Here is a 20,689-nt window from a genome sequence, read left to right as displayed (position 1 = left end):
CACACAATGGAATATTAGCCATAAAAAAGAAAATCCTGCCATTTGTGATAATATATATGAACCTTGAGAGCATTATGCTAAGTGAAGTCAGACAGAGAAAGACAAATACTCTTTCATAAGTATCATAAGTATGATCTCACTTATACATGGAATCTAAAAAAACTGAACTCATAGAAACAGAGTAGACTGGTGGTTGCCAGGGGAGGGAGGGTGGAAGAAACAGGTGAAGGTGGTCAGAGGGTACAAACTTCCAGTTATAAGATGAATATGTAGTGGGGATCTTATGTATGGTATGGTGACTATAGTTAACAATACTGTATTGTATACTTGAAAGTTGCTAAGAGAATTGATCTTAAACATCCTTACCAGACATATGCAAAAATGGTAACTATGGGAGGTGATGGTTGTGTTAACCAATCTTAATGTGGTAATCATTTTGCAATATATATATATATCAGATCATCATGTTGTATACCTTGAACTTACATAATGTTATATATCAATTATATCTCAATAAAAATGAAGGAAAAAGGACCATGTTATGAAGCCAGCTACTATTGGTGCATGGGTGACCGAAGCTTAATCTTGCAGATAATGGTGTAAAACACATGCTTCAAAGGGTATTTATTCATCAACTCTCATCAGTCATTATTTGACAGAGGCTCTTGGAGTATGTTAATTCTGTAGCATTTCTGACCTATGACACATACTTGGACAGAAATGCCTTTTGTATCTCAGAAAAATTCCAAGCACATAAATACAGCCAGCAGTTGGAAGTCACCCAACACCAAAATGATCTAGTTCAAGGAAGATGAGGAAGACAATTTTAGCATCTACTACAGTCATTGAGGGCACAGTGAAATTTGTACCTCTATATATTGCTAGGAATAATGTAATTTGCCACAATAATTTTAGAAAGATATTTGACCGTCTATACACCAGGAGCCTTAGAAATGTTGGTACTAAGGGCAATGCCACAAAAATAATCATGTATATTCATCATAGTCTTATTTATAATGTTAAAAATAATAAATAATCTAAATGTTAACACCTGTTTTAAAAAATTAGACAAGTAGATGAGGTTGCTGTCATTTCACCTAAAAATATCCTGGCTAATATGGAAGTCAGTTGTTGTTACTAACAAATCTTAAAATGTTAGTTGGCCAAGTTGAGGTGGACTGCAGGGAGGTGAGTATTCCCCTTGTACTAGCTAGAATGTGGTCCATCTGTGCTATGCAGTAGCAAAGCAGATGGTTACCTGCCATACATTTGGATTCAGGTCATGTGTCTACTGAGGGTAGAACCTTAGGGAACTTGGTAGAAAAATATCAGAATGCTGAAATATAATAGCAAGTTCTCAATATGTCAAGCTTGACTGTTTAAAAGCAAGAAAGCAAGAAAGCAAGCAAGCAAGCAAGCAAGCAAGCAAGAAAGAAAGAAAGAAAACACTACCTTGCTTCATGGCTGCATCTGATAATCCAAGACAGCTGAGATTCAAATAGCTATGTGCTTTTACCATTATAAAAGGTAAATTCTTCACCCCAAGAAAAATTTAGTGTAAGGGAAATCCAAGGAAATCCAACGATGCAAATAAGGATAGAATCTAGGAGAAGCTGCAGTATGATTCTCTAGATCCTTCCAAAGAACTTCAATAGCTACTCCTTGTCTGAAGAAGGTGTTAGGTAGGATGTTTTTAGGTGAAAATAACAGAAACTCCACTCTAATTATCTTAATTTTTAAAAAGTGAAAACTTTCCCTGTCATACCAACTAGAAATACGCGGAGGATTGTTATGACTTCCAATCCCAACCAGTTGCTCTGCACCATGATAAACCTTTAGGCTAAAGAGTTGGAAAATGGATAGAACATTGGGGTCCTAAATGCTAAGAAACAGAAACTACAGACTCAGATTTCTCTTGAGACTTTGACGCAGCATGATGTCAGGTTCCAGTTATTAGTCTATAGCATTGATCAAATGTACATTAACTGGATGTCTACTACAGTTTTAAGGAGGTTTTCCTTCCAGAGAAACTGCCAACCTGGCAAGCAAATGTTCGGAAGTACTTAATCCCTAAGCATTCCCTCCCCCGCCAAAACTTGACCAACAGGATGTGCATTACTAACATATGGCAGGCACCAAGAAAAAAAAAGGGTATCAGATGTAGCCACAAGAAGATAATTGTCAAGTGAAATCCTCCGTGATGTAGATTCCTGACCAAGGGACTCACTATCCTTCCAGGAAAGTAAGTACGTGCAATCCCTGAGGAATAGAACCACTGTTTATTTACTTTTCCCCTCTTCCTATTCCCAAATGAGAATTTTATTGAATTTATCCTTTATTTACTCCACCACTGTGTATTATGTTTGCCTTGTAGGTGATTAAACAAATACACCATTAGTCAGAGGCTGCTGAATCTTGAGAAGCTATATCTGAGACTGACAGAAAGATAGGCGTAAAGCAAAGATCCAGATCTAGGGGTAATGGGGTAACTGTACAGCACACATGTGTACTTTTTAGACAGAAGTTAAATGTGGTATTTGTTATGTATAAAATAACTGCTTTATGTTACATAGGAGCAATGTGTCTATAAAAAGAAATGTTGAAATGTATGAATTAAAAGAAAGTATATGTGTTTGCTGGACAACCAAGTGTGATATAATAGAGATGTACTAATTTTACCTACTAGGCCCCCCTAGCAATGGACCCCTTCTTTTTCTTAAGGACCCCTCCAAATGCATGAGGTTTGGATGGTCTTCCCCAAGTCTAGGAGTATGCTCTGACCTTATAATTCAAAATCAGAATCCACAACTACTGCTTAAGAAATGGGCACATGACCCAAGGTAGGTAAACCAAATTAGCCTGAAGATTTTTATCGACATGTATTGGGAAAAGAGTGCTCTTGTTCCATTGGTACTGTTATTGGTAGAATATAAGCCTGAAAGTGACAATGTTCATCTTTGCTACCATTTAGAAAGCTTCTGAGAATGAAACTAGCCAAGAAAGCAGAGCTGAGAGGTGCAGAGAGAGAGAGACTTGATAACGTGTAAGCACCTACATTCAGCCATGCCCAAAACCTGCATATACAACCTGCACTTTTTAGTTAATTGAGCCGTTAAATCCCTTCTTCTGCTTCAGTACGTTCAAGATGTGTTTCTAAAACTTAGAGTCCTAGTAAACATAAATGTATTTCCAGTCTTAACCTCCATTTCAATAATTCAAACCTTTAAGTCTTTCTGTTATATAATATTTATTAAATCTCTCAAGAAAGAAAGGTCACACCAAAAATAATTTCTTAAAATTCACTTAATCATTTGTCTTAATTTTATAAAGATTTGAAGATAATCAAGAGCTTGGAAGACATGTGTGTAACCAAGCAGGACCCTATGGGACCCTTCCGGAACAGACCCCTCCTCCCGTATCCTCTGCTGTAGCTCCTCTCTGAAGGACCCAGATAATAGTATCTTATGTATATTTCCTGAGTGTTTCAGATCATAAAAATACCCACCAAACTGAAGAAATTAACTGCTTGATGATCATGAGCCTGTAGCCCCCAGACTTTTCGATCACCATCAACCAATCAGAGAATTGTGCATAGCTGATCACATACCCTGGGATGCCTCTCCCTCACCTGGCCTTTAAAAATGCATAGCTGAAACCCTTCGGGCAGGTCGGTGTTTTTTTTTGTTTGTTTGCTTGTTTTTTGAGCAAGACCCACCCATTCTCCTTGCTCAGCCCAGCAATAAACCTTTCTCTGCACCAAATCCTGACATTTCGGTATCATTTGGCCTCACTGTGCATCAGGCACATGAACTTGTGCTTGTTAACATGTGTAGTTCAGTCATGGAAATAGAGTCACTATAAGTGCTACAGGACAAAGGATATACTGTAGGAAGTAAAGCTTACACAACTGTGGGAAGAGCAGGGGAACTGACAGCAAAGAGGGAAAGTAAGAGCATCAAAGAAGTCTTAATGAGTCCTCCTGAGGCACCGGTGCAAGTAAAAAAAAGCCCATGGTTGCAGGGAATTCTGCAAAAACTAGCACATCCCTCCAAAGTGGGACTGCGAGGGGAGAGGACTATGTAAGGCTATCTATGGCTTCTGTGGATGTACAGTCAAGCATCCTGTGCTAAACCTGGAAATGCTATTAATCACTAGGGCCAAGAGTTAGAAAGAAGAGCACCTTCTGTCACTCTGACCAGAAAGACCTCCAGAGAATAAAGGCTGCTATTTTGTACTTGTGCCTTCTAAATCTCATGCAAGCTCTCTTTTGGCCAAGTTTAACCTGGAATCTTGTCAGGAAGAGGATTCTGGGAAATGTGGCTCTCAACATAACCAAGGTGACAGTACAATCTAAAATAGTCCTCTCCTAGTCATGCTGCCATTGATACACACCTCTTTTAACTATATTTCATATAAAACAAAAGAAAAGCCATGCTTCTGCCTAACCTGATGCAACGATCTCTTGCATAACTGAAAACATACTATTCCTCACCCCAAAGGAGGAGCCACAAATACCATCTTAGTGATTTCTTCTTCTGAATCACATTCCCTTTTTGATATGCTGTAACTAAATACTGAGAAATCAGTTTAACCCTTATCTTATTTAGCTAGTAGGGGCATGAGAAAGGGAATGAAAAAAGATAAATGATCATTTTAAATAGACAAAAATAAATTCATGTCAAAATAAGGAAGAAATACAACTACAAAGTCTTCATTTCACCTACCATCATATAATCATAGCTGGTCTATACACCCTTCTTCTGCTAGCCATTCCATAATCCCTTTGCTCTCAGCAAGCTTCTCAGCTGGTGGTGGGTTTCTTTCTTGGTCAGATAATCAAAACCTTCATTGCTCAAGGGTCTGTCCCTTTACAAGTCCTGCCTCTATTGATCAGTTGCAATTTTTCATTAAATTTTTATCATAGGATATGGGCCTGCTCTGAAGCATCTCAAAGAATCCCCATTCCAAATACACATTTCTTTCTCCAACATATGGTAGTAACCCATCTTCCCCTTGAGAGAATCAATCACTCTAACAGTACAATATCCCCCTTCTTACCAACTAGTTAGGTGACATGAGGAGGCAGTGGCCAGTTATTGGTCTCGAAAACCAGTTTAGTGAAACAATTGGTGCATCCTCTACTGGAAGTATCCCCTCCTTGGGAAGTAAGACCACCAAACCAGCAAAGTCAAAAGATGCAAGAATAAGAAGCAAAAATATTGATAGATGTTAACTCCTGTTTGTACTCTGAATCCTAGCTGTGGGAGAAACAGTACCCTACTTTGGTCTCAGATTCCGATAGTATACCTAATCCTGGAGAATTTTTACTTCAGCCCTCAAAGGTGTTGCTGTCCAGCTGACACCACAACTGAGTGTTCACAAGTGTTCTCTCTGGTCAGCTGCTTCAGGGTGACAAGGTAGCATGCTAAGATCAGTGAATTCTGAGCCCATTGCCACACTTCATTCATTATAAAGTCCATTGGTTGGAGGTGATGCTCCATGGAGTTTCATGATGTTGAGTAAGGCACTCTGTGTATTCTTGGATGATGGTTTTGACAGAAGCATTGCAGATAGGGGAGGCAAATCCATATTGGGAGATGTATCTATTCCAGTGGAAATAAAGCACCAGGATGGAAGTGGTTTGATGCGATCATCTGCCAGCAGGTGGCTGGCAAAACTACCAGGGGAATGGTGCCATGTTAGTGTCTCAGATTTCGTCTGTTGACAGGTTGGACATTGAGGAGTGGTTATGCCCAGATCGGCCTGTGTTACTGAGCCCATGCAAAACCTCCATCGTTGCTTCCATGGCCACTTTCAGTGTTCACTCGCAAGGACAGCAGCAGCTGAGAATAGATTCTGACTGACATCCACATATAACAACTTTTCAGATTTCTATTGAAATCCTCCTTTGCTGATGACAGTCTTGGGTGAGCATTAACATAAGTCACAAATATCTTCATACTCTATACAGTCAGAGAGGTCTATCCACACATCTCTTCCCTAGACTGTTTTGTGACTAGTTTTCTGATTGTGTTCCTTCCAAGTCTCTGACTATTCATCCAGACATTAAGCACTATATATGGGTCAGGATAGATTCATGCCTCTGGCCATCTCTTCTTCCAGGAAGACATGAACAACCACGTGCACTGCTCTGAGTTCATCCATTAGAAGGACTTCCCTCACTGCTGTCCTTTAGGGCTACGCCTGAGTAGAGCTGAGTCCTGCATCTCTCCGCTTGAGAGTGGTGCTAGCATGTTGTGCAGAATCACATGTAAACCAGACCACAAATGTTGTTCTTCCTTAGTCAGTTGTCAGGGGGAGCGTCCCATGAGGCTATGGGTACAACTTAGGCAGAAATGTGGGCCAGGAGCATCTGTGACACTTGCTCTGTGCTAACTCGTGCCTTCAGCAAATGCTTGATCCTGATCTCATGTTACTGCTTTCCTGTGATGACAGAGTGCTGCTGTATGTGGCCAAAGTTTTGGCTTCCTGTCAAACACTTGGTTCATGATAGGTAGCTTGGGTAATTTGGTAACTTACTGGTCCATGATCAAGCTTCCAGTGGCTTTTCAAAAGGGAGAGAGTTTTCTACAGAGAAGGCAAAGCTTTGTCACAACGTTGAAGCTCTCTGCTATGACTCACTTGTAGGGACCTGCCAATAGTTTTATACAACCTCCTTATCTACCTCTGATTCCTCAGAAACCATCAGATCTGCTCATTTGTACAGCCCAGGTTGTAGAGCAATTAGTATGGGCAGCCTGGACCTGATAGAGGACGCTCTCTTCCTCTGGTCCTACTCGAAATAGGCAGCCTTTAGTAAATAGGTTGAACTAGTGTATCCAAATGAGATATATGTTGTCTTTAAAAATCCAAAGAAGCCCACAAGGTGTTTGCCTCTTTCTTAGTGTTAGATGAGGCAGATGCAGCAACTTGTCCTTCATCTTCAGTGGAATGTGTCAACATGCCCCAGACCACTAGACCCCTAGAAGTTCCACCAAGGGGGCCATCTTGTGTGGAATTTCTGTATTTTACACATCTGTATACATCCAAGGAGGTGAGTGTTTCTCTTACATGTTATGATGAGACCGGCCTTCTCCAAAGCATCATCACTAATAAGGAAGAGTTAAATGACAGTGAACAGAATCTTCAAGCTGGCCACAAGTAATGTCCTGAAAGAAAGCAGAACATTAAGATAAGAAATGCACCCAGAGGCTAAAGTCCTAATGGCAATTTGAAAGGAAAAGAGGGTCTGCAGGATAGAAAAGCACAAAATTAGTGTGTGAAATCACTCCTTTCCAAAATATCAAAGAGAGAATGCCATATTCGGGACCAGTTCTACAAGTCCTTTATCTTCTCGATATTTCTTCCTTTCTTTTAGCACTTGGTATGTCTTCTACTCTAAACCTAAATGTTGAGTTTTATCAATCACCCCTGCCATAATCTCTCAGTTTTCAATGCCTCCCTACTGCCTGCAAGATAAAAAGCGAACAACTCATAGCCAAAAGGCTCCTTCAGATACTACCCTCAACTATCCTTCCAGCCTCCCATGCAACCTCTTCTCAAGCCATGCTGGATTCCTCACGTTTCCTAAGATACACTGTATTTTTTTTACAACTTCCTGTCTTTGCATAAATGGTCCTTTCCTGGGAATGATCTCTCCCCTCTTTTTCTCCTGGATTGCTCAATTCATCTTCATGATTCAACTCAAATATAATTTCTTCTCCGATTTACCTTTCCCCAGACAAGTCAATTAGTCTCACCTCTGGGTTCATCACAACATTTGACTTCGAATTGTCAGAGTCTTCACCACAAGAGATCGTTGTTTTTTTTTTTAATCAGTATATGCCTACCTAGTGATTAGAACAAAGGAGGAGCATAATAAACATTTGCTCAGTAAATGAATGGATGGATTTATTACCTTTCGATTTGCCCAGATCTTCTTTGTAGGTAGCGTCCCATCTGCAATTTGCTGTTGATGTTATTTTAAATCTCTAAGGAGGAATTTATTTTTCCAAAACAGCTGTTTAAGCAATTACCTTAAGTCACTAACAGAATATTCCCTTGAATTGATTTGTTTGGAGGTCACTTAAAAACGAGTGGTATTTAGAGTTTAATTAGTTGATTTTTTTGGTGGCACAACCTCTCATGAGTCTCTATATGAGAAAGAGAAAGAACTGAGCAGTTGATTAAAATGTTGATCTTTCTATAGTTTACTCTGTCAAAGTCATGTACTTAATGCCAACCGAATAGTGGATGACAGCCCTTGATTAAAGTCCTTGTTTTCCAACATATTGACTATATGACCTTTGATAGCTAACCCCTCTACTGCTCAGTTATTTTTCCACTGTAAAATGAAGATAATTCTTGCCCATGGTACAGATTTCTTGAAAAAAATCTCAGTTTAAGTGAGTACAAGCACTAGTCAAATGCAAGCGTGATGAATATTTTGTGTGCCTGATAAACATATCAGTACATGTAGTAAAGACATTCCAGGGATAACCAGTGTACTCTGAGATTTATTTAACATTATATTGCTATCTACCTGCACGATTTCTGAACAAACTAGAAACCTAATTAACACATATTTAAATACCTTCATTTCAAAGATCATTGAGAACCTCTGAAAAATTGGGGAATCTTTGCTTTGTAGTTGAAGTCAGTAACTTTCTCTGTCATTATTGTAGGCTAACGTCTTGTTTTCATCAGAGAAAAACGATTAGTTTGTAGTCACAGTGGTCTAGCGTAGGAGTCCTCGTGTTTAGGTCAACAGTACATCCCAACTCAGTAGTACATAATTTTAAATTGGTAAATTGAGAGGAGCTGTAAAATGCTGATTTCTAAATTTTTTTTTTTTTTTTGAGAACTACAGATTCTAGGTTACACCTGTTGACCTATAAATGCAAATATCCACCAGGATACAGGAATACGCTGACAATTTGTTCTACCTAAATTAGAAGTGTCACTTAGCTCCGACTAAATTAGAAGCACCTGTGTCACTTTGATCCCAACTCGCAAGCTGTGAAGAGCTCCAAGTTCATGCTGGTCTGACAGCTGCTTCAGAATAGCGGGGTGGTGCAGCTGTGACCGTGGAGAAAGCCGTGGAAACAGGGCTCCACGTCAAGGGAGAACCATCCTACCATTTAATATGCTTCCCCCTCCTGAAATCTCACCTTGATTTTGCTTCATATTCATACCTCAGTTCTCCATGGAAGAAACTGTAAATTAGATTCCTTAAAAATTAAACGCATTCATTCATTTCATAAAGGTTATTGAGTTCTTAATATGCAACAAAAGGTCAACGTGCTAGATCTGGCGATAGAAAGAGAAAAGATTCACTGTAAACTCAGGGAGACAGACCTGTGAACAGCTTACGCCCTCAGGGAACGAGAGGTTAAAAAACAACTCATTTCAAGAGAGAGAAAGGGTTAGGGAAGGCTTTTTAGAAATAGTTGTGCTGAACAATTTTGAGAGATGATGATACCTACGTTAAGGTATTTCTAGAGTGAGGTAACTCCAGGAGTAAATACCAATTTTCTTTGTGAAGCCTGAAAAATAAAAATAATTCAGCACTCTTAAAAGAGTGTTTAAAGATGGCGAGCAGAGTACAGGACAGTCAGCACAGCCAGGAGGTAAATGATGAGACGGTCAGGGGCTGATGGAGGAGCAGCACAGCGTACCATGCTGTTATTCCCCGGGGGACACTCAGCCTCTTCTGGGCTTGAAGCGACTGGAGCAGTCAGGACGGAATCACAGTACTGTGATTTGAACAGGGATAGTTTAACACGAAGAGTGACTTACTACAACAGGGGATTGGGGTACCCAGGTATTAGCTAGTAAGAAGTGAAAATAACTAAAGAATATAGTAATACCAGGTAAAAGGAGAAGCCACTACCTCTTAGGATGAGCTGGACCCAAAGACCAAGCTACTTTCACCCCGCAAGGCTGAAACCTGGACCTTGTTGGAGAGGCACAGAAGTGGCTCCCTGGATACAGAAGGGATGCTGTGATGCTGCCGTGGTGAGACTCACTGTAAATTCACCCTCTAGGCTGCCAGGGAATACTATTCAGGGGCAGATGACTCATTGGAGGCAGTTACAGAACTGCCTGAGGGCGGAGGTACTGAGGAAGCTGCTGGATTCTGCTGCCCTACGTGAAGTGCCAAGCTGGCTACGGAGAAGCTGCCTTCCCTGGAGGAGCCTCGGGCTGCAGAAGCCATCCAGTATCAACGCTGCGAGAGTCAGACAAAAGGAACACACTGCAACCAGGAAGAAAAGCCCCTCTCCAGCCAAGTCTCTCCAGCACCCCCTAGCTACAAAACTTAACCGCTGCTAGCAGCTAAGCAAAAGATTTCATTGGCTGGTCTCCTGTCTCCATGGTCCTGGAGCAGGTGAAAAGGGTGAATTCTGAGCTGAGAGGCGGCAGTGGAGAGAGCACACAACCAACACAATTTACATCAAGGATTCACAAAAGGCTTAGCAACTGGCCACACGTCTAGCACTGGCAGGGATGGCAGAGGCTGAAAATAAACGATTGGTGGGATGCTGTTTAAGTAGTTTGATCCATAGATTCCTTCCAACACTTCAGTGGGGTGACTGCTCTCCTTACACTCAGGAGAAAGACTGGAGTTTTATTCTTTGAAGACAAAACAGAAGGTCTTTGGGCTGGCACTTGTGGGGAGCAGTGTGAAAATCAGGCGAATGAAATGAATACAGACATACTGAATGCTGAGTACTAAACGCTGAGACTCCTGTGTTCGTTCTTCCTAGTTTCCAGAGGCTGACTCAATGTTGACATCGTTTTAGTTCTCGCCCTTTTTTAAGAAGACAAGGTCAATGAGACATCTGAAGAAGACTCTAACATGAAAGACAGGGACAAAAATAACTGAAACAAAGACTTAAGAAAGGAGAAGAAAGTTCAGTTGTTCACAAAGAAATCGAGAAAAAACATTGCAAGACTTTCTTGCAATATAAAGGAACACTTGGGAAACAAAAAGAGAATGTGAAAAAAAAGCATGATGGCAGAGATGAATAATTCAATAGTAGATTTAAAAGATAATGTCAAGGAAACCATCCAAAAACTAGAGTATAAAGACAAAGAGATAGGGAAAAAAGAGAAAAGAAAAGAAGAAGATGGTCCAGGAGGTACAATATTTGAATAACAGAAGTTTCCAAAGGAGAAATCAGATAAAACAGGGACTCATCATAAAAGCCAGGAAATCATCAAAATAATTTAACAAAATTTCGCAGCACTGAAAGACATGAATTTTCAGATTAAAAGAGCCCACGAAGTAACAATAAAAGTTGAAAAATAGGTCCAACTAAGGCTTATAAGTGAAATTTCAGGTTAACACCGAGAAGTTTCAAAAGAAAGAGGGAAAAAATAGTATGTCATGCAAAACCAAAGGAGATCTCTAAACAGCAGTACTGTTCTCTAGGAGAGAGTGGAACAGCACTTTCAAAATTATGAAGGAAAAAAATCTAATGTAGAAATCAGTGCCTGCCTGCCAGTGTTATGGTAAAAGAAAGAGATTTTCAGACACAAAATTTCTTAAATATTGTATTTCCCTTGCACCCTTTCTCAGGAAATAATTAGAGGATGTACTTCACAAAACAAGGGAGTAAGCAAGAAAGGAGGGGATCGAGAAAACAGGATACCCAAATTAGAAGAAAACCAAGGGAGTTCTCAGCATGCCAAGGAGAGGAAGTTCCTAGTACTCTGCAGTATCCCTAAAGAGCACTCGGTTCAAATAGAAAACAAATGGAAGTCTCCAGGTGGATGACTATAACTGAATAATTGGAACCGATAGATTACCTAAGACGGATGATCTTGGGGGAAATGATACTGAAAGGCTATTGTGGAAAAATTAGCAAAGGGTTTAAATAAAATCAGTCTAATGAAAAAAAAACAAGGTTATTATTAATGTCCAGAAAAACAAACATTTTAAAAGAAAGTGTAATTTTAATAAGTTCCTGAAATGCTCAGCTATAGGTATTATTTACACAGTCATAATGGTGTAAGCAATTGATTAAATCTAAACAAAATCCTTACTGTAACTGTACTGTGGGAAATGGGGAGGGAAATAGAGGAGATGAAAGTTTCAGGGAGCTAAATGCTCAACAACCATATTAGAAAGTCAATCGATAATATTCAAAACTGAATGATCAAAATATAGGAATATATGTGTATTGAGAAATATGAACACATAGGAAAAAGGGATCTCTAAAGGAATGAGAAATGATTGCTGCTGTGGGAAAAAAACTGGAGAAAAGACTGACAGAAAATTATTCTGTCTTGTTCTACATAGTCTACATAAACTGTATGTATATATTACTTTCAAAAATAAAATAAATGTAAAAAGGAGTAACAGTGTATTGAAAATGTTCTCATATTTGCACACTTTGAACAAATGTGTACTAAGGACTCACTGTGTGCCTGGCTCAATGCTCTGCACCGGGGATAAAATTGGAATAAAACAGGGTTCCTATCCTGAAATTGCTCATAAGGTTTGAAGATAACAGAAGAGTGGTGAAAAAAAACAAGAAAATAAATTAGAGGCCATTGCCATTAAATGCTAAATGTAGAGTATAACTTGTAGCGTGGGGAATTCAGTTGTCTAAAAGAAATAGAAGAGAAAATGTTTCTTGAAAAACGTTTTTATAGTTTAAAAGAGGTTACAATATTAGCTCTTAATAATAATAATAGTAATAGCTACTGTATTTTTTTCTTTTTACTCTTGTATGTGTAAGATACTCATACTAGATCTTTTACCTACATCCTCTGATTCAATCCTAGCTCTAATGAGACAAATTTTATTAGCCTCATTTTACAGATAAGCTAAATCATAGTAGCGTTAAGAATAGATAAGCTTCACATCTGTGCCAATGGCTGACATGATTCAGCCTCCAAGGGAGGGAAAGAACTAGATTACCTTCTTGGCTTACCTCAAATACTGTGATTTTTACAGTCTGTAATCTTCTTTGTAGGTGTAGTCAGTAAAGTTCAAAAGTCACTGCTATAGGTTACCAGAACCTCACAATGCTGTTCAAATGGACCTGTGTGCCAGAACTTGGAGAAGTCTGCCAAAAAAAAAAAAAAAAAGAGGTCTTTGTTTTGCAAAATGTCCTTCTAAAAATTTGATATTAACTATTTATCTATGAAGATATATACACTTACCAAAGAAAGTATTTCTTCATTATCTACAAGTAAACTTCCTAAAATTTCCATGTAATGAATTCAAAGCCCAGTCAAAATATGCTTAATTGTCCTCTTTTGTTGTAATTCCCGAAATGCTAATATTGTTAGTTGTACTTTTAATATAGTCTGAATAATGTGATTTAAACTCTAGCTACTTAACTCCATTTTCCTGATGATTTAGTCATTGTGCACCTTCCATATTTGTCTCTCTTTATAACCTAAAGTAAAGGATTAAAACTGAAGAATAAAATGAAATGCTTAACTCTATTTTGTATTCATTCTGCCATGCTATTGTTGAAACACTGACTAGCATCCACATGTGCCCTGTATAACCGTCACAGTACAGTATTATAAATTGAAATGAAATAACAGATACTATCAATATTTGATGTCTTTTCCTTCTATTATTCTCTACATATGGCTTTCCATCTTGATGCCAGATGACCATTCTGAAAAGAGCGGGATGAGATTTCATATTTGCTAAGAGATTTCTTTTTTTTTTTTTTAATGCTTCAGAAATGCTCAGGAAGTCAAGAGGTCAGCCGTTGAAAGTCTGCAAACCATTGCGTAAATTATAGACGCTTTTAAAATCCTCACCATAAAAGTCTCATTAAAGATTATTTTCACTTTAAAATTCACTGTGAATTTATTTTTTTGACCAGAAAATGAGTTGAGAGTTGTCTTTAAGCTCTTGTAATTCCCAGCTGTGTTTCCTATTAATTAGTCATGTCAAAACAAGTCTGTTGAAGTTTAAATTACCTTTGTTCTTCCTTTACATTTCCAAGTCTGGGAGGAAAGAGACACAATAAAACACCAGCAACAAGGTTCCTATTCTCTGAAAAACCAATGGTAAATACAATGTTCTAAAGCTACACACAGATCTATTTATGGATTTAGCTTTGTTATTCACTGGTCTAACACTGACCTATATGCATACAAAGTAAATAAAAGATGATGCAAGGCGGTAGTCTTAATCTCTTCTGTGCAGCACTCATTCCGAGCTCTCCTGTGACACTTGCTACTTCCTACTACGTGTTGTGCTATGTGTGTAGTCTCATCCCCCTGCTACAATACAACTCTTTAAGAAAGGCCTCTTCTCTTATTTATCTTTTTATTCCCACTGTACCTAAACTCACATTTGGCATATATTGAGCAGTCAATACATTATTTTATTAGTGCTTTTAAAAAATATATCTGACCATTGAACAATACTTGAAGAACACAGTAAGGTTAAAAAAAAAAATCAGATGAGTCACAGTTTCTTCATCTAAAAACACCAGAGATGATGTTTTCAAATACTACTCCTTCTTTACTTTTTCCTATTTTTGGCCATTTTTATATAGTTATAAGCATAATGTCTGCATAATTGGTATATAGGGTTAGACATTATAACATGAACAGTTTCCATGTTATTTTAAAATCATAGTAAACAGTGCAATAGCTACATAATATTCATTTAGGGGATTTTAAAACATAAAATTATTCATAATTCTTTTGTTATGAAGCACAAAGATTGCTGCAGACTAAGCAGAGCCTCTAAACCCTCGATGTTTTTGAAATGCTGTCCATCATTCTGAGGATGGAACTGTGTCCAGCAAGCTAGTGATAAGAGCACATCTCAAGGTGTAGGTTTTAGGATGTATGGTATCCAACCAAGGGATCTTTGTGTTATCCACAGCTCTGGAGTGTGAGATCCTGGGGTTCATCAGATGTTACTGGCAGTTTTGTTCCCTTGCTTCTCTACCTTTACTACCCCCAAAACTGACCTTGTCCAGATGAGGAAGCAGTTCACAGTTTTCAGCAGTTGAAGATCTACACTGCCTCAGCTCGTTTCTACTAGACACTCAGCCACCCCCGATTTATATCATTAACTGGGATGCTTCCATTAAAGAGAAATTAACCTTTAAGAGAAGACCTTGTTCCTGGGACTTCATCATCCATAGATGAAACCCCTAGACCCTGTACATAGTCACCCAGGGCAACCTCTCTAGGCTCTACCTCTTATCCACACACTTAACCCCTTGCTGTCCTAGATGCCAGTCTCTGCTCTGTACTATATGTTTACCTTTTTTTTAAAATTGAAGTATAGTCAGTTACAATGTGTTGATTTCTGGCGTACAACATAATGTCTCAGTCATGCATAGATATACACAATTCGTTTCCATATTCTTTGTCATTAAAGGTTATTATAAGAAAGAATATAGTTCCCTGCGCTATACATAAGAAATTTGTTTTTATCTATTTTTAATATAGTGGTTAACATTTACCAATATCAAACCCCCAAATTTATCCCTTCCCACCCCCTTTCCCCTAATAACCATAAGATTGTTTACTATGTCTGCAAGTCTGTTTCTGTTTTGTAGATGAGTTCATTAGTGTCCTCTTTTTTTCTTTTTTCTTTTTGATTCCACATATGAGTGATATCATATGGTATTTTTCTTTTTCTTTCTGGCTTACTTCACTTTCTGCTCTGTACTATATATTCAGCTTTCCTTTTGAAGTTAATGGACACTGCATTTTCTGGCCTGCTCCAACATCCAAGCCCAGATCTCAGAACTCCCTTCCAGGCTAGAGCCCTAGACCACCTTCCTATTCAGAAGGAAATATCAGACACTGATTATTTGGGAAATAGCTTCCACATTTTTAAACAGTTGTGGGTTTTATTTAACAGGTGTGCTCAGAAAATTCGGCCTGAATATCTTTAAAGTTCAAAAAAAATTTTGTTATTTCTTTAGAGCCAATTATGTGACTTTTCACTGGTGTTTCCTTAGACATTTGAAAGGAAAGTAAGATATGTACATATTATTTATAGTGCAGAAGTTTGTATACATTTATCAATTTGAATATGTCAATACATCATTTAAATTTAAATGCTTAGTCTATTGTTGATTGTTACTTCTCTATTAAAAGTTATTATGACCTCAAAGCTTTCTTTGTATTTTGAAGTATTTGCTTTTGGGTCTTATAAATATCAGTGTATTGTTATACTGTCTTTAATATTGATTTGATTATGGTATTTATAAAACATTTAACAGAATTTTGTCACAGGTTAAGTTCTCATTGAATATTGTTATGGTTATTTTAACAGAAACAAAATAAAGATTTCAGAAAGGGAAAATGAGGTATCTTGCAACACGCATGTATTTTATCAATGTAAAATGTGATTCTGCATCAGTTTAAGATGCTTTCAGAGGCAAGTAACAGATATCCAACTACAATGGAGTAACAGTATATATGAGTTTATCTTTTTTAAGTAATGAGTTGAAAGTTCATCATCCGTGGTACTTTCTCTTTTTCTGCTCTGTCATCCTTAGCTGCAGCTGTCATCTCCACGGTTACCTTAACCTCTGACCTCTGAAATGTGATTCTGATAGGAAGAAGAAAAAAGGAGGAAAAGTGAGCACCTAGGTAAGAAAAAGAAAAATTCTCCAGCAGTCCACAGTAGGCTTCTGATCATGTCATATGGGATGGAACTGTCACATGGCCCCCAAAATGCAACAGAGGGTAGAAATGGAGATCTGTTAGAAATGTAGAACATTTGGCATCCCAAACAAAAATTGAGTTCTGTGGGTGAAGAACGAGGGCAGAGGGGATACTGGGTAGGCAAAAAATACTGTCTTTCATGTGTGCTTTGTTCCTTAGGTGCCCTCTACATTCATTTGTCTGATCTTCATTATTGCCTTCTTTTCTCCTTATTTTATTTTTTTATTTCACTTTTAAGTTTGACTTTATCATGATTTTATTGTTGTTGTTGTTTTCTTCTTGTTATTATTGTTGTAAGTTTTATGTTATTTGGCATATAGTCCAAGTTATGGAAAATCTCTATTCAAATTAAAACTTTATCTCATAAAGAAAATTCATATCCATACTCCAAAATATTTTCAGAGTAGACATAAATAAGGGATCCTTCAAGATCCTTTCAGGAATCAGTGCACTCAAACCAAAGAACTTGGCTCAAAAGTTTCAGAAATTTTTTATATTTATCACAATCATTGCTGGTCATAAACCCAAAGAATTGGCAAATATCTTTGAACTTTAGCTTCCTTGACATTCTGCAACTCAAACTAGGTCAAATGCAGACAGAAATGTCCTTTATATAAAATGTTAGGATGCATTCCTTACAATTCCTCTTGATAGGAATGTTTTCTAGAACTCATACCAACTGTGCCTGGTAATTAATTAGAAGCATTTTACATATTATTTCAAGTAGAGTGGTGTCTTAATAACATAATTTTTCCACTAAATTGTATCCATAGACAATCTTTAAGGCAATATAAAAGAAACTGCAGTTCAAAACAATACACATCTGTGTTGTGTTCACAGACCCCCTGAAACCTGTCAGTGACCCAAAGTGCCAAGGACAGTACTAGTGCTTTATAATATTAGTTTATTTACCTTCAGGTTAAAACTTGACTGATGATTTTTTTGAAGAGGAGGAAACTAAGGCTTAGACTAGTTAAATTTTCTCAAAGTGACACTGCTAACGAGAGGTAGAGCAAGGGCTTAGACCTAGATATACCTTAATTCCCAAGCCTGTGTACTTAACCGCTTGTCACTGTGCCTCTCTGATGACCAGACAGCCCAGGTATCCTTGTCAGCGGGTACAAGCAGGACTAAGAGAAGAGTCTGAAAGGAGGAAGAAGTCATCATGTTGCAAGGTTTTGTGGACTTTTTAACCACACAAGTTGTGTGGTTGGAATTCAGGCTCTGTCATCAGTGCACATATGAACAAGCGTACAAAGTGTAACACCATAGGGTTGAAATTTGATAGTGGCCATTTTAATAATTGACTGCATAATCAAACCAAACTTAACTAATAAAGAACTAGTAAAGAACAAAAGCAAATGTCATTCGAATGAATAGTGATTATATAAAAGGAACTCACCGTTGAACATTTTTTAGGGAAGAAAGATAAAAGAAGTAGCCAGTGATTTAGAGAGAATGTTTAAAAGCCTAAATTTTAAATTGAGTACCTGTAGTTAAAACTACTTGAAGAGTTAGTGTCTGATAAGTGAAACTCCCACCTAGATTATAAAGTCCCTGGAGAGAAAAGTTAGTTAATTAATTAAAATTTCATCTTACAAAGACCACACTGGCAGACGTAAGTTAATTAAAAACAGATCTCCACACCAAGATTTTTTTTTAATCTTCCAAACCATTTACTGAAGGAAAGAAAGAAAGAGAGAAAGAAAGAAAAGAAAGAAAGAAAGAAAGAAAGAAAGAAAGAAAGAAAGAAAGAAAGAAAGAAAGAAAGAAAGAAAGAAAGGAAGGAAGGAAGGAAGGAAGGAAGGAAGGAAGGAAGGAAGGAAGGAAGGAAGGAAGGAAGGAAGGAAGGAAGGGTGGTCTGACTGAGCTCTTCAGATTTAGTCTGGGAGAAGGGAACTTGTTGAGAGTATTCTACAAATTATGCCAGAAGCCAAAGATGCATCAATTTTCACTAAGAAAAGAACTGACTATTTTGAATCCACCACCACAACTATGAAAGTTCTGGATGAGGTAATACATGTATATTTAAGGCAGAGGATATCACTAATCTGGAGAAAATATGAATGAGTGTTCACTGGGACTCTTTCCTTGGCCTTCTTTTTTTATTAATCCTACAGACACAGAAATAATATCAGTGTTTTTAGTTAACAGTTAACCTTTCTGAATCTTTTCCCTCATTTAACAATGGCTATAATAATACCAAGCAGGGTTGCTGTAGGGGTTAGCTGTGAGAAAAATATCTATCACTGTAACTATGTATAGAACCTGGGCATAGATTTGATTACCAATGAGTGTTATCAGTGTTATTATAATTAACAGGAAAAAAATGATTGATATTCAGGAGGCCTCTCCTAAGGAGATGCTTTAGTGATTCATTATGGTTAAGTTCCTATATTGAGTCAGATCATTAGAAGGTCACATAATTAGCTTGTGTAACAAGCTTATCAAACTTATAGAGAATCAGTAAACATGTGGTGGGCACTTAAACACAGCAGCTGGACTAGCCTCTGGCCTCCCAAGAATAGAGAGGTCTGGGACACAGGAAAACTGGATGCAGAGTTCAAACGTGGAAAGAAGCCAGGCCTGAGGTCTGCAGCAGAGTAATCAGAATTGGGAATTCAGGCAAGTCATATAGGAACAGTTACCTATTAAATATTAAAAAGGAAAAGAGAACATATTCATAATCCAAGAGTCTATCTTTGCAGAAGGCACAAAGGGACTTGGAAGTTGAAGGCAAGGACGTGGCCAAGTGACTGAGCACTGAGGATCAGAATTATGAAAGATACGTGTGCAAGAGGAAGAGGGAACTGAAGGCCAACTCTCTGATACATCTTGAGAGTGCCTATGGGGTTATGTCAAAGCAAAAGCCTGTCCTCAGAGAGGCTGGTCTGAAGCCTGAAGGTGAGGATGAGCAGAATTGCCTGGATGATGTGAAGAACTCATGACTCGGGGGAAAAGGCAGCTTTATATTTACACATTGTCCTTCAGGAGAAGGTTTGCTCCTCAGCCCCCAGTAGTTGTTTGTCCTCTTTGAGATTTACACTTTCTTTTATGGGACATTAGACTTTTTAATATTAGATTCTACAGGGAATCCGATAGTCATCACAGCTCCTTTAATTAACAGTAATTTCAAATATGAGCCTGGAATCATAAAAACTTAGGAGGAAACATTTCACTAAAATTTTAATACACAAGACCTCAAATGGGGATTATTTATTTGTTTAAATGAACAAACTACCTATTTAAAATGGACAAATGAACATACATGTAAACGGCACTCAGTTACAGGCAGTCACTAAAAATCTATCTTACCTGTTCTTAAAGCAAGTTCCCAAGAGCATCTGTTAAGAAACACTTAGTTTTTCAAGCTTCTGTGTTGCTTTTGAAAGCATGAAAAGACCTTGTCTTTATTCTGAAGTATTAAGTCCAACTTTATCTTATTTAGAGTAACTTGATCTTCCCATGAACATGAATTAACAAAACTTTTCTAACTAAAATGTCTTCTTTTGTCCCGTGAATTATAAAATAGTTAAAAAATTAAACTGGTCACTTTAACATTCTCTCATTTCCTGCAAGTGACAACTGTTGATGTTAAATGTTTACTGAGCTCAAAGAAGTCAGAAATAGAAAACCAAATGTAAAAGACATTTTTACTTTTTGTATTTTATTGTTTGGCTTTCAAAATATGCCCTTTTGCCTGAAACAAATGATTCAAACTCAGAGTTTTATCGTGAAATAATCGTTCTAGGAATGGAAAGCAATTCAGCATTGTTAGGGTGAAATTTTTGATGACTTAGTTTGCCTCCATTTAAATGCTTCGCTCTTTCTTCACAAAGAATAATGCAAATGTATAAGAAACTATACTAATACAAATCATAAGATTAACATACATTGATTGGGAGGCTATCTCTACACGCATACCACCAGAGAAGGAATTGCTCCAAAACTTTGCCATTGACTGTTGTGAAGACCTCAGTCACAGAAGCGTAGAATGAATGTGATACAAAGC

At 37.8% G+C, this 20,689-nt stretch overlaps 1 long non-coding RNA gene across 1 annotated transcript in view; it reads left to right on the top strand.

Moving 5' to 3' along the window:
* LOC116665366 overlaps nt 1-18,356 on the top strand; it is a 45,592-nt gene extending 27,236 nt beyond the window's left edge. Inside the window, exons 2-3 of the long non-coding RNA XR_004321956.1 lie at nt 16,509-16,602; nt 17,771-18,356. This is a non-coding gene — a long non-coding RNA (uncharacterized LOC116665366). The remainder of the gene's footprint in view (nt 1-16,508; nt 16,603-17,770) is intronic.
* The last annotated feature ends 2,333 nt before the right edge of the window (nt 18,357-20,689 follow it).

This window comes from Camelus ferus, chromosome 8 (genome assembly GCF_009834535.1).
Source record: "Camelus ferus isolate YT-003-E chromosome 8, BCGSAC_Cfer_1.0, whole genome shotgun sequence".
Taxonomy (NCBI): domain Eukaryota; kingdom Metazoa; phylum Chordata; class Mammalia; order Artiodactyla; family Camelidae; genus Camelus; species Camelus ferus.
This window is presented reverse-complemented; position numbering and strand designations above follow the sequence as displayed.